This window comes from Podarcis muralis, chromosome 11 (genome assembly GCF_964188315.1).
Source record: "Podarcis muralis chromosome 11, rPodMur119.hap1.1, whole genome shotgun sequence".
Lineage (NCBI taxonomy): Eukaryota > Metazoa > Chordata > Lepidosauria > Squamata > Lacertidae > Podarcis > Podarcis muralis.
The window spans coordinates 16,867,876-16,882,932 of record NC_135665.1 but is presented as its reverse complement, the minus strand read 5'-3'; the positions used below and the strand labels follow the sequence as shown (position 1 = coordinate 16,882,932).

The window sequence follows — 15,057 nt, the reverse complement described above, 5'->3', positions numbered from 1 at the left end:
GGTAAACGGCGTTTCCGTGTGCTGCGTTGGTGCCGGCTCGCCAGAGCAGCTTCGTCACGCTGGCCACGTGACCCGGAAGTGTCTCTGGACAGCGCTGGCCCCCGGCCTCTTAAGTGAGATGGGCGCACAACCCTAGAGTTTGCCAAGTCTGGCCCGTACGGGCAGGGCTACCTTTACCTTTTACATCTAAGTGCCTGTAGCACATAAAGGAAGTCAATTTAGTGGAGTTGATGTTTAACAAATATCTCACTTCCTAAAAAAAAAATTTATACTTTAGGTAGAGCAAATGCACTGCAAATTGGAGCAGTGTGGATTTCTTATATTGCAGCATTTGCAATATGTTATCAAAACCATAATATTTTCTTTTAGCCTTTCTAAGGTTCTACAGATGCAGTACAGTCAGTAAAAGTTACTCTTATAAGTGAAGTTTATTTTACTCCTGTATAGCAGATCCGGTAATTCTTTTTCAATGTTTCCCTTTACAGCATTGGTAGTAGCGCTACAGGCATTTTTCATGGAATAAAGACCCATAAAACAGAAAACACAATGAGTGATTTAGTACAATGCATTAGAGTATACCAAAGTACATTGGGGGGGGGGGGTGATTTTGTATTAATTCTAACATGAAAATGGTTGTGTTGGCTTCTGTTCCATTGTTTCTGCAAAGGGAACAGTTGTCACATATGTCAATAGGAATCTGAAATTGAGTTTCGCTAGCCCTTCCACGAGTCTTGCCATATTTTTTTCGCTGGACTCTAAGGAGAAGACATGACTGAGAAAAATACTTTGGCTTCCATTTAGAGTCACTGATTGGTAGTCAAAATGCATTTGCTTTCTCTGGTGATACATTCACTTAAAAATGAAGACATCAATTATGTTCCTATGCATTCTTAAGTACCACTGGTGTTAACTGAATTTATGAGTCGGTAAATAATTTTACAACGCTAGACTCTTTCCACTTTTATTTCCTAATTGATAACAAGGCTTGGTTTTTGATACGAAACACATACGTACTTGGGTTACGGAATGTAAATGTCGACTGCTATGAGCCACAGTATGCAAAGAAATCAACTTCAATATTTGAGTGATACAAAAGCCAGGACCAAACATAGATTAAAATGTTTAGCGAATGAAAATATGAAGCTGGTACTTTAGGTCTGTTATGTCAGGTTTAATAAAAATGAAAGAAATAGCTGTTCTCAGAGAAACATGCTAAGAATTGAAATAGATTTCATCTAAGGATGCAGTCTGCCAACCATTTTCCTTATTGAAACGAAGGGGGGGTCACAGTTTTTGCACTACTTAAATAATTTACTAGGGGGTGCCTCTTCTTGCCAACTTCCTCTCCATGCCTCCTTCCCTAGAGATTCCCTCTCCAGGATCATATCTCCTTCTTGCCTGCCTCATTTCTCCCTCACAACCATCTTGCACCCTCCTCACGCCTCAGTTCCCTAACACCTTTCTTCTGAACCCACAAAATGTTCACAATATCTGCCCCACCTTAGACCATGCTCTCTCCCAACTACAGCTTCCCACCAAAGAATAGTGATATCTCCCTTTCTCCCTCTCCCTCCTGCTAAGGAGAAGAGAGAGAAGAGAGCCCCACAACAGGTCTTGGCAGTGCCTCAATCTCTATCCTCCCCCCTGCCAAAGTGACCCATTTGGGCTATGAAGTGGATTGCTGCAGGATACATCTTTCAAGTCTCAGCTCAGTCTTGTGCCCTCTAGCGACTCAGACTGACACCACAGTATAATGGCAAGCCAGATATTTCTTGGACTTGTTCTAAGATGAAAGTAAGTTTTTCCCCCCAGCAATGAGCGCTGCAGCTACTAGGCTGCCTTTCAAGGTTTGTCAGCTCTTTACCATATTGCTGTAGTGACATTATTTACTCTGGTGTTTCTGTCCAGCTTGTGTGTGTGTGTGTGTGTGTGTGTGTGTGTGTGTGTGAGAGAGAGAGAGAGAGAGAGAGAGAGAGAGAGAGAGAGAGAGATAGCCTGTTGGTAAAATAATGGGAGCAGTAGATCTATTACTTTCTTTTTTTAAAAAAAAAATACTAGACAAATAAAAACCACCAACCATAAAATTGGTTCATTTTGTCTTTGGTGGCAGATACCAAATGTTTTATTTCTTTCCACAAGCTGCAAATCCATCTCTCTGGCAGTTGAGTTAATGAAACAGGTCTGGGGGCTTGAGAAGGTTGGACTTTTGTCTTCTCACAGCAACCTGTTTTTGAAACAGGATGCTTGGCCATCGTTCCACAGCAGACAGCTTGCGCAAGAATATATAGTGTTCAGTATTTCAGCTTGAAAGATATGTATACAGACAAATTCCTACACGATAGTACACACTGCGTTAGATTAGATTTTATTTAGAACACTTTGCCAAAACAATAACAACTGTTGAACATAAAACCCACCCCAAACTTCTAAACCCGAGGCTCAAATTCAAAGTTACACATGGATATGCGTGATGTTTTCTCATTAATTTTTCTTAAACTGAAAAGCAGCTTTGGAGCAGTGTTAGAAACTGAGATATGACTGTTAGGAGATAAATGGCACCTTAAACCTAGGCTGTGGGTGCAACAACAGAACGTCTAGGCATACTTTTTTATAACAAGAATACAAAGCTGAAAATTAATGAACAGCATCTGAAATATTGTGTTCATTTTTCACATGGTCTACTCCTTCCCTGCCCACCCCCTAATATTCTTAAGAGGGTCATTCTCCAGCCTTCAGAGAGTAGCTGGAAGTGGGGAGGCAGAAAAAGGTCCTCCTTTCTTTCCACTTTGCATTTTTAATCTGAAATCTTAGGCGCAGTACTGCACCCAGAGCTCAGAAACTGCTCGCGCTAATGAAATTCCCTTTCACAAAATGTGCCTGGAACAATGCAAGCTTTGGAGGTGACTAATTTGATATGCCATGGGGCAAGGGATGGTGGTATATTCCACTGAACATGGTTTGTTTTCGCTGCTACTTGCCCTATAAAATCATGCAAGTTAACCATACTGATCTGGGTTTAACCAGCTAACTGCATGGAGAGGTACATGAAGGCAGATGTGATGCTATAGTAGTATCTGGTGGGCTTTAAAAGAACTATTGGAGCATGTCTGCTTCACCTTTCAGTCCTATGTGTGGGTACCCATATCTTTCCCCGCAGGGATGAAAATTATCTGGGGGCTTGGACTTTCGAGTAGAAATGCAGTTGGTGAAAATGAGTTAAGCATTCCTTTCCTTCACCATAGTCCTCCTATTAGACAAACAGCCATCCTAGGTTGCTTTTCTTGTGCATCAAACGTAGTACAGTTTTGATAACCAATTAGGTACTGTATTTTTCGCCCTATAGGGTGCACTGGCCAACAGGACACACCTCATTTTTTGGGGGGGGGGAATGAATAAAAAATATATATCCCCCCCCAGCCGCGGGGCTGGGGCGGGGGAAGCCCGAGCTTCCCCCGACCCCAGCCCCCAGAACAGGCTGCTATCCGTAAGCCTTGCGCGCCCAGGGGGAGTTCCCCTGGGCACGCAAGGCTTGCGGACACCTGCATGAAGCACGGGGCGTCCTCTGGAGGGCTCCCCCTGGGTGCACAAGGCTTGCAGACACCTGCGCAAAGCATGGGGCGTCCTCCGGAGGGCGCCCCGTGCTTCAGGCTGCAGGCTGCTGCCCGCAAGCCTTGCGAGCCCGCGGGAACTCCCGCCGGGTGCGCAAGGCTTGCGGATAGCTTCCTGAAGCCTGGAGAGCGAGAGGGGTCGGTGCGCACCGACGCCTCTCGCTCTCCAGGCTTCAGCGAAAGCCTGCATTCGCCCCATAGGACACACACACATTTCCCCTTCATTTTTGGAGGGGGAAAAGTGCGTCCTATAGGGCAAAAAATACGGTAACTAAGATTTGATTAGCAACCAAGAGCTTATTACCTTTATTTGAGGTAAACCTGAGATGTTAATCTTTGCACAAAGAAACCTTGATATATTTTGATATAAAATGGTGCTTTTTGATCCATTAACTACTCTAGGGGCTTATTTGTATTTGAATAAAGATAGGCAATGAATACAAATGAATGACTGATTGCATTTTCGCTCTTTCACCCCTATGTGGGCAAATTGGGCACATACATGCTGTCCTTAGACAGTGTCAAGGCAAGGTTATGCCTGTTTCTCATAGTGACAGGATGCATGAAGGCAGGTTGGATACGTGAAATCTAGTATTTTACTTCTTCAAGAGTTCGTTTAGAGTTTGCTTCTCTAAAAGCAAATGATGGCAAAGTGATTTGAAAACAGCAGTAGATTACCAGTGTTAACTTTTAAATCGCCCCAGGTAATCACTCCATTTCGAGCTTGCTCTGTGTGTGGCTTGAATTCTAAGAGTCTCATTGCTGTTAACGTAGGTTTATAAATAGCTCCTTAAAAGTGCTTATAAAAAGCTTTGCAAAGTAAGTTCAAGAATAGTCGGCGAGAAGACTTCAAAATGGCATTATTTTTTAATCCTAAAATAAAGATTCATTATTTATTAAAGTATATTAGGAGATCGTTGCCATAACATTATTCTTAAAAATTGTATTGACCCATAGAAGTAGAGTAACAACCTGGACATAAAGAAAGCCATACGCTCAGGGATGATAATCAAGAACCAGGATCCAATAATGATAATTATTCCTTCCCAAGGGAAAAGCTAGGCTGCTTTCTGTTTCTGAGGAGACTGCAGAATCTTGACCCAGCTCAGAAGGAAGCATCCTGACAGTCCACCGTTGCTTATGCTGTTCCTCTGTGTCCATTTTCCCCACTGTCCTGATGAGTGCAGAGTGACTACAGACTCAGCTACACTAGTCAAGAAACAGTGTTTTGAATGTGTTATAAACGTGCAACACCAAAATGGTGCCAGAGAGAGAGGAAAGAAAAAAGTTCTGAGCAATTTTCCATAGCATTTTTGTTTTGTTTTGTTCTAACGATTTAATTTCTGACTTATTTATAGTGGTTTCCCCCCCTGTGTGTAGCTCTCATCAGAGATCTGCTACTATTGCAGACACCACTGCCCATGTCCTCTATTTCTGCTCCTGCCAAGAGTAGCTATCTACCACCATGAGGAGGCCGCATGCTGAGGGCCTTCTCAAACTCAAGATCCTACATAAAGAGGAACAAGAGGAGACACAACAGACCTCAAAAGTCTGAAATGCTCTTGCGCAGATGGTTACCTTTTACCTGTTGCAACAGAGGACAGGACTAGAATCGATGGTTGGAAATGCTTGCAAGGGAAGCAATTTTTGTCTGAAAATTAGGAGAAAGAGCTATTTGATAAGGAAACAGACTTCTGCTCTTTCAGTGGAGTTATTTAAGCGGAGGCTGGCTAGTCACCTGTCAGAGCTGCCATAGTTTCATACTGCACTGTAGATCCTGCATTGAGCAGGGAGTTGGGGTTGGGTTAGATGCTCTTCCGTGTCTCTGCTAATGTTATAATTGCATGCTTCCAAAGAACAGAGTTATGTTCTTGTTCAGTTGCATTTTATGTGCATTGTTCCCCCCCCTTAAACCCCTTAGATGCAAATCATATTAGCTGGAAGGGGCCCTGACAATTATCTGGATCATATCAGGTGTGGAGGTGAAATTATAACCCCTTTCTCCCAGAGTTTTGGAGCATAGTTGAATATGCCTATATGTGAAATTAGCAAGTGGTTACAACGTTTTGGAATCAGCCCTGTCCAAATACCACTGCCATCCGTCTTGTAAGCTGAGCCATAGGGCATAAGTAGATTGTAAGGAAGGCAGCTGAAATAGTGCCTCAGTTCCCTGTAGCTAGGGACGCAGGTGGCGCTGTGGGTAAAACCTCAGTGCCTAGGACTTGCCGATCGCATGGTCGGCAGTTCGAATCCCCGCGGCTGGGTGCGCTCCCCATCGTTCGGTCCCAGCGCCTGCCAACCTAGCAGTTCGAAAGCACACCCGGGTGCAAGTAGATAAATAGGGACTGCTTACCAGTGGGAAGGTAAACGGCGTTCTGTGTGCTGCGCTGGCTCGCCAGATGCAGCTTGTCATGCTGGCCACGTGACCCGGAAGTGTCTGCGGACAGCGCTGGCTCCTGGCCTATAGAGTGAGATGAGCGCACAACCCTAGAGTCTGGCAAGACTGGCCCGTACGGGCAGGGGTACCTTTACCTTTACCTCCCTGTAGCTAGGTCTCTGCTATCCCTCTCTGATAATGAACTCATGCTCCAATACAATTCCCGTACCATCACATTATTTCTGAATTTTTCACTACAACATAGTTATTAGCCTTTCTTGGAATCACTTTCTGTGACTACTGTTTGTGTGGACACACCTTGGCACCTTTGGATATTTGCAGTGGGAAAAGAAATGGGTGAATGCAGAAGCACCAGATATTCTGGAGTTACCATTGTGGGACAGTTTGCTGGGGCTTGCATAAATGTTGGTAAACTTCAGACCATTTCTCCTCATCATTTTTCATTCAAAAAAATTAAGTCTAATTTTCTAAGTCCCACTGAAGTCTAGGTCTCAAAAGGCAGGTTCCCATCTTGTCATTGCTTAGATTTCTCTTTGCATTGTAGTATAAGACTAATAACCTGAAAACTTAAGATGTATGTGAATTCCACACTGAAGACAAGATTGCATTCTAAAGTAGTACCGTTCTGCTCTGTGAATGCTTAAGTGTCTTCTATACAGATGGGGGTAACTAAGCTTTTATGACAAGTTCACAGTCTCTGAAATCAATGTAATTAAATTTGGACTTTGGTTAGGGCATATGTACTCCGGTTTTAACTCATTCAGCTTTTAAGCTGTTTATAGACTGGTGTTTAGACGTATGAATAAACATATCCCAAAATACCACTGAGCTGTCAAGTTCGCCAAATGTTTCAGAAATAGGAATTTGGCTGAACTGACAAAACTCATTCATACAGCTGCATGAGGCTCTCATTGGCCCAGAAAGACAGGCAAAAAAATATGTTAGAAAGTCTAGCTGCCATTAGAATGACCTAATTATCTCTAGTTTGCCAGCTGCTGAACTGAATAGGGCTTGTTTTAGCACAGCAATTGATTGACTGAGGTTCCGGTTATCTATGTAGTGCAGCTTAATGTGCACAGCCTACTCTCAAGATGATGCTCTAAGGATTCAGACAAAATGCTCTGAGACACAGGGACGGCTCAGAGTTATTCCAGTACTGCAACAATTTATTACACAGCTACAGCAGACTCTGCTGTTTACTGCTTGTTCTCTTCGAGGCCTTCATCACATACTCCGGGTCCTGATAGAAATCATACAGATTCAAACAGTCAGCAGCCCCCAGCCATTCTGTTGTGATATTGTCACACACACCCCAGAAGCATGGCAGCACAACACAGCAAACTTGTCCTCATGTAACTGTGTATGTGAAGGGGCCCCTTCTATTAATGAACAAAAAGGCAAGTGACTGAAAGAATGGACATAGCCTATTGTACAAAGGTAGCAGTCGCATCAATTTGCAAACCCTCCAATTGTCCCTATTTTCAAGGGGGCAATCCTGGATTTACAGACGCACCCACTCACCCACATTTTCTGATTTGATCCCGAAATGTTCCACTTTCCCTATTTTCATCAGAGAAATGATGGAGGGTATGGAATCAGCTGTCCCTATTTTCATTGGAGAAATGTGGAAAGGTATGCAATTACGCCACCCACTTTTGTCTCTGCTCCCCCCCATTGGCACATAGCCTCCCAAAGTGTAGTGTTTGGGCTGAAAAAGGTCTCCCACTTCTGTTTTAGGGGGATGGACTAGGAGTAATTTTGAACCATTTCCTTCTGTAATTCATTCATCTTTTTTTCTTTTTAACATTGAGCTTTATGATCATAAATAATAGTTCCTGCTTTTCTTTTTCTTTTCTTCTCTCTTTTTTAAAAAACACATTTGTTGGATAGTGTGCTTTGCTAGGAATAGCTATTGATAATTATGCTCACACTTTATGGCTTTGTAACATGAAAAAAAAAAAGAAGTGTATAAAAGTATGCTTATTAAAACTGATGTGCACCGCAGTCTGTCTATAAAAGCTTTCAACTGTAAAAGCCTTTGATTGGTGTTTCGAGTCACAAAATGAAGTGAAGAGCACTGATTGTTCCAGATCTTGTTTGCCTCTACTCCTGCAATTAGAGCTTTTACAACAGTTTTGATGTTTTCCTTCATTTTCAAAAGGAAGGGTATACACTTCCAGCTTTATTTCAGCAGTTCTTCCTCCTCCCGCCATTATTTATGACTTCAAGGCAATTGTGTAAGATGCCTGTTTAGAGGATAGCTTTTCAGTCATACATAATTATCAATCAGTGTGTGGTGTGATATTTTATGATGGCCCCAATCCATCTATGTGCACTTGCAGCAGCTGAGGCTGTGAACACAGAGACCTGTCAAAATAACAGTAATTACACCAAACAGAGGGGAAAGTCAAGGAGACTGAATATTGACTTGGTTTTCTTTACTGAACAACCGTATGGCACAATTATTGCTGTCTTAGCATAGTTCCATGGATGCCAGAATTGCAATTGGATTGGTGGATAGAGGATATGATGGAATATCATTTGTGCTGAGTTTTCCTCCCAGGTAGGTAAACAGCTGTCCCCATCATGGTGTCTTCAATACGTTGTTTAAATATAAGCCCCATGAGCCCTGACCATTGGCCATGCTGGCTGGAGCTGATGCGATGAGTTCTAGTTCTAGTTTGGGAAGGCTGAGCAAGAGATCTGATACACAGAAGTTTATGGGCAATGATGGCCATCTGTGGGCCTCACCCAGTGATGGTGCCATAAGAATAGTGCATTCAAAACAATAACTTTCTTAGGATTAGCCAGTGAACTTCACAACTGAGCAGGAATGTAAACTTGCATTTCTCAAATTCACACACAAGTCGGCTCTCAAGCCATACGGTGGTGACCAACTATTCAATAAAAGTGTTCCTGTTGCTACTTGCCAACGAAATGTCATGTCTCCCTTTCATAAACCTGAAAAAATATAACAAATGACACCGTAATTACAATGCAACCCTAAACCCTCAGGAGCAGAGAAAAGGTAATCTTGCGCTTTGATGAGTAAATAGCACCAGTATATGAATGCTTAATTGAAATTACCTCCTCATTATATGTAGAAACCTGGCAGCAAAAGCTTGCAAGAGGGTTGATGGTTTTGTTACATGGCTTCATACTTTCTGATATTTCAGTATTTAGCAATAATCAAAATTAAATATAATATATGTGGGTTCTTGAAGTCCTAAATGTTAAGTCATGACTTAATCATAATTTAGGGCTGCCATATGTCCGGGTTCTCCCAGACACATCTGGGACTTAGGCAGGAAAATGGTGTCCAGGCAGATTTTCAGCAAATCAGTGAAATTTCCAGCAGGGTTTCACTTTTGGGAATATAGCAACCCTATCATAATTTGAATTAAGGAAATTACCTGATGTGGAAGATATTGTATTTACTCAAGTCTAATGTGCCATCAAATCTAATTGCGCACCTCAGTTTTCAGAACCTTGAAACCAAAAAAAGCATTTGCTGGTGAATGTAAATGCACCATTGAATGTAATGCACACCTTATTTTCTGCAATGTAATTTGGCCAAAAAAAGGTGAGCATTAGATTCAAGTAAATACAATAGTAATGGGGTTCAAATATAGGCTTCCCTTGGGCTTAACATGGAAGCTGTAACTGGGACAGAACGCAGTATAATATCCAGGTTGTTGACTGGGTCATCCTGTCAGGTACCCTATAACACCTCTCCTGAGGGAGGTACTGTGCCTCTCCTTATGCTACTGGGTGCTCTAGAAGGTTTTGCTATTAGCATTTGGAGCCCTGAACAACTTGGGACCAGGTTACCCAAGGAACCGCCTCACCTCATGTATTCCTGCCTGCCAATGGCACTCCTCAGATGTGGCACTGTTGAGAGTACCAGACGCCCTAGATGTGCTCTTGGTTTGTACTAAAAATCAGTTCACTAGTGTTGCTCTCTGGAATCAATTGCGTGCCAAACCGCAGAACTCCCACCCGGCACACCTAACTATTGAGTGGGAAATCAATGGACACGACAACTGTCTGGGATTTAGAATGGCCACAACGTCATTGATTTCAGGTGTAGGAAGTCTTGGCATAGGCATTGGGTGTGTATCCCTCTCAGCCCCCCGTGAGGGGACTGAGGCATGACATTCGGGGGGTAAATCCATCGCAAAACGCAGGTTTACACGGATTGCCCTCAAACGCCGAAGGAAAAACTATGGCCCGCTAGCCCTATGCAACTGGTTCTTTGGACAGAGACTTCCCTCCTGACCCCTCTAACTGGGTACCCTGTTATCACTGCCACAGACAACAAGGGGTGGGTGAGTCACTACTTTACTGCACCCCAATTGGATCCTGGCTGAGTAGCTGGCTGAGCTAAACAGATGGTGAATGGACCCGAGGGAAGCCTCCCTCCCTCAGGTCCACTCACCATGCCCCGCCCCCCTGGGCTGCCACGAATTGGCCCATTTGAATGGACGGGTTTGGCGGGAACCTGTGAGCCTCTGCGGTGGTTGAGGGTGATGGGAAAAACAGCAAAATGGCATGGTGTGTGCAGGTGAGAGTGGAGGTGCCACGTCTGGCCTCAACTGCTGCTCAACAGGACGGTAAGTGGCTATTAGCAGCCAAAATTATTGGTGCTCCGAATAATGACGGCTAGGCCCCAACTAAAGACATTTCTGTTTTAGAAGGCTTTATCTGAGGTGTGACCCACCGTACATCTGTAGGACTGGCTTTTTGCTTATAATTATAATTATCCTTATCATTATTAAATTTATATACTGCCCTCCGTCTGAGGAGCACAGGGTGGTTTACAGTAGAAAAACACAAAATACATAACATTATAACAAACAAAATGAAACAATCACAGCAATCTTAAAGGGTTTTTGCAGTCCACACTGGACGATGTATGATGGACAGGTGCTTTTTCTTCATCTTCATCTTTTTCTTCTTCTATGATTATGTTTGTTGTTGTTATTATTACCATTTATTTCATTTGTACCCTGCCCCTCCTTCCAAGGGGCCCAGGGTGGCAAATGCCTCTTTAATGAATTGTTTCTCACAGAGAAAGAGACCACAGGCTTCATCATGCCATGTACTATAAGACATGAACAAACCCTCACGCCAGTAGTGTATAAAAACCCAAAAAGTTGTAAAACGTTGTTGCCTGTAAGTTTAATATCTGCTTCTGTTTTTCTATCAAATAGACCAGCTTTTGAATTTAATTTTAAATAGACTTCATTTACCATGTGGCTTCCACCTTCAATAGCAGCATAGAGCAAGCATTTTTATTAACACACCAGCTAGATATTAAGTTAGCATCCTTTTTAAACCTTTCTGTTGTGCTTGCCTAATGTGTTTTGGGAAAATGAATCTTTCATACTGCTATTTGTACATTAAATTATGAACTGCGACATTCAACCAGGTAAAGACTTATTGATACCATCACAGGCTAGGATTTGTAAGCACCTATTCAGCACTATGATGTAATATATTCAGATGAATATGCAACTGTGAAATTATGTAATTTACTGTAAAAGCAGAGTATAATGTTTGCTCTTTTGGCTGCTTGCCCTACTGGGTTTCATTCAGATATAAGGATCTTTGTTCGGTGTGAAGACTTGAGAGCTTTCTTCTGAGACTACTCCAGTTTATAGCCAAGGCTCTCTTTCGCTCTGTCATAATTAACTTTACAGCAAAAAGGGAAGTGTGTGTCATATCCAGAAATTAACCAGTGTAAAGTCCAATTTTGATACATCTTCTGAGGTGACTTGTGATACAGGGAATATAATTCCAGGAATCACTGGGAAATGCGTTTATTTAATTTGTTTTAATAATTTTTTAAAGTTGCACACATTTTTCCATTGTGGAAGAAAGGTTTACTTGTTTTTTTATTTCATTTTAAGTTTAATGGACGAATCCTGAGTTGACCAAAGCTTGAAGCAAATACAAGAAAAAATGACTGCTTTCACTGCACTGTCTGAGCAAGGGCCCCTGAACCTTTGAAAACGTCAGCATAGCCCTGGGTTCTTCACCACATTTTAGATTCCCCCCCCCCAACACTCCAGTGATTGTGTGATGCTGACCCAGCAAGGCAACTAATTTTTTTATTCTAGCACCCAAGCTAAGGGACTGTGTTTTCCTCCAGCTGAATGTATGTCATTGGAATGGATAATATATTTTGTTGCCACTGAGCTTCAGAGTCATAGGTGTGGGTTCTTAAGAATGCAGTTCTTGAATTAGACTTGCAATTATATGAATTACAAGCAGCTCCCCGTTTATGCCTGCTCTGTTTGTACACAACCACACACACACACACACATGGTGCCAGGAAGTGGATCTCAGAAATGGGGAGCACCCAGGAGAGTCCTTCTGGCTTGCAAGGAGACCCTTCCCAGAGCCCAAAGAGGATGTCCTCCTCTTCAGGCACCTAACTAGCTGGTGTGCGGGGTAGCACAGCAGCGGAAATCGCTTCTCCGCATGTCAGCTGACATGCATGGAAGAACTTTCTCCACCCGTCAGCTGTGTAAGAGCCGCACTGTAGGATATGTGTGTGAGTGTGCATGTGTGTCTTTTCTCAGAGCAATATATTCTGGATTGGTGTCCGAAAAAGTGCCTTCATAGGTGCCACTTTCTGCAGCAAATAAATGCTTACAAAAAAATGCAAAGCTATTTACACAGTGAATTGACAAAGCCATATTCAGCAAATTTCGAAGCAGTTGTTCTGTGACTACAGTACTATGTGACCTAACAACCTGGGTCCAGCATACCTTAGGAAAAAGGCTCACTATGTATAGACCAACCTGTTCCATGATATCTCAAGGAGCACATGGTAATGTAGGAGTCCATGTGAATGGAGGGTCCATCTGAATAACCACCTTTAGTGTGTATGAGACATGAATGGAAGCCTGTTCACATGCCAAGATTGTACTTAATTGAGTCGATAACAAAATTTCCTTGATCATATCCTGCTTTCTTTTACCTAGGAGATTGTGTCTGCTTTACTAGGAATAGTGAAAGCTATTTCATTTTCATTTTCTCTGTCTCGTTATGCTATATTTATGGGCAGTCAGTTCTTCATGCATATACCTTCCAAGAGACAGCATCACTTTCAGGGCATCGCTTCCAGAGAAAATGAAGTTACTGGAATTCCTAGCCATGAGTAGTAATAAAATGTGTGTGGTTTTGTTTCTTAATTTTAAATAGGGGCCAAGGGGGTAATTCAGGGTTTAAGATGCATGGATAGAATGCGGGTGATGAATATAGACTACATAAATTATGGAGAAAATCTAGAGAACAATATTTTAAAAGCAATTTTTGAACATCCTACTGTGCCTTTTTATTTGTTTATTTATTATAGATATTTAGATATTTGCTGTTGCAAGTGTATCTGTATATGCTGAACAAAACACTTTCCCAGCAGCAAAAGCTTCCTTACATAACATTTCCATTATTAATCCAGGAGCTCTTTTTCATTCACTTAAATTGTATTTCTGTACTTGGTCTATAATCCCAATTAGCATGCTAACTGCTGTAACCAATGTACATCAGAATATTTGTACATAAACACTTAACCACAATCATCTTCCATGGGGAAATGACCATTAAAACATAGTTGTTTTTTTCTATCTATGTCGCTGTTGAGCACGATTGAAATAGAGAACGGCCTGGAGGCAATTTTGCAGTGAAAAGCAATTATAAAAAAATATACTAAATTATAGGAGCTGCATATAATCCCCAATTAGTCTGCGTTTTAATGCCCCAACCTGTCTCCAGTGTTTTACCCCAATGGAACAGATTTCTTGACAAGTCATACATATTTAGTTCTGCATTTTCTTGTCAAGTCACAGGTTTTCACTATTATATTAATAACAAAGCAATTTCTGCTTGTGATAAAACCTGTTATATAATTTGTCAAATCAAACTCCATCCTGAGGGTCCTAAATGAAGGATTTTCCATGCCAGAATTCTGGTTTCATCTTGAAGTCTGATTAAGAAGAAACATTGAAGTAGATTTTAGCCTATAAAAATGTATCCCACAAAAAGGTTGTTAGTTTTTAAGGTGTCACAAGACTCATTGAAAAGTTTCAAACAAGTTAAATCAAATAAAGCAATATTCAATAATCCATTAGTATCTGAAGAAGTGTGCATGCACACGAAAGCTCATACTAATAAGAAACTTAGTTGGTCTCTAAGGTGCTACTGGTAGGATTTTTTTTTAAAAAAAAATATTTTGTTTCGACTACGGCAGACCAACATGGCTACCTACCTGCCATTAGAATCTAATAGTAAACAGTAAAATTAAACATCAGCAAATAATAATTAAGCAGTTTACACTTATCAGTTACAATTAAAGAATTACTAATCTATGATTTAAAAATAACAAATCACAATGCATAAAATACCATAAAACGTACAAAACCATGTAAAACGATCAAATTGAGAAACAAGGACACACAACTTATAAAATTATTTTTTTAAAAAAATATCCCTGAACTCTTCTATTCTGCAGTCTTCAAATTCATGCTCTGGGAAAGACTCCCATGGTTGGAGTTGGGGCAAGGCGAGTGGAAAAGCCATTGCCTCATGACCATCAGAAAGTCTCTCTCCCCTCATAAATGTCTGCCTTACTGGCTAAAATGCATACAGTGGTGCCTCGCAAGACGAAAAGAATCCGTTCCGCGATTATCTTCGTCTAGCGGTTTTTTCGTCTTGCGAAGCAACCCTATTAGCAGCTAAGCGGATTAGCGCTATTAGCGGTTTAGCGGCTATTAAAGGATTAGCGGCTAAGCTGCTAAAAGGCTATTAGCGGCTTAGAAAAAGGGGGGGGGGGAAGCCCATAGGGAAAATAGTCTTGCGAAGCAACTCAGAAACGGAAAACCCTTTCGTCTAGCGGGTTTTCCGTCTTGCGAGGCATTCGTCTTGCGGGGCACCACTGTACTTCCTCCACATTTTTGTCTTGACCCAAAAAACCCCAACAACAATGTATCTACCGCTACACTATTGTACTTTTATGAAAATACATATATTGGTGTGGCAAAAGCT

The 15,057-nt window shown here is 41.8% G+C and overlaps 1 protein-coding gene across 1 annotated transcript in view; it reads left to right on the top strand.

Annotated features, from left to right (window-relative positions):
* The window catches only part of CHSY3 (chondroitin sulfate synthase 3), a 99,774-nt gene that overhangs the window by 64,477 nt on the left and 20,240 nt on the right, over nucleotides 1-15,057 (top strand). The window lies entirely within an intron of this gene.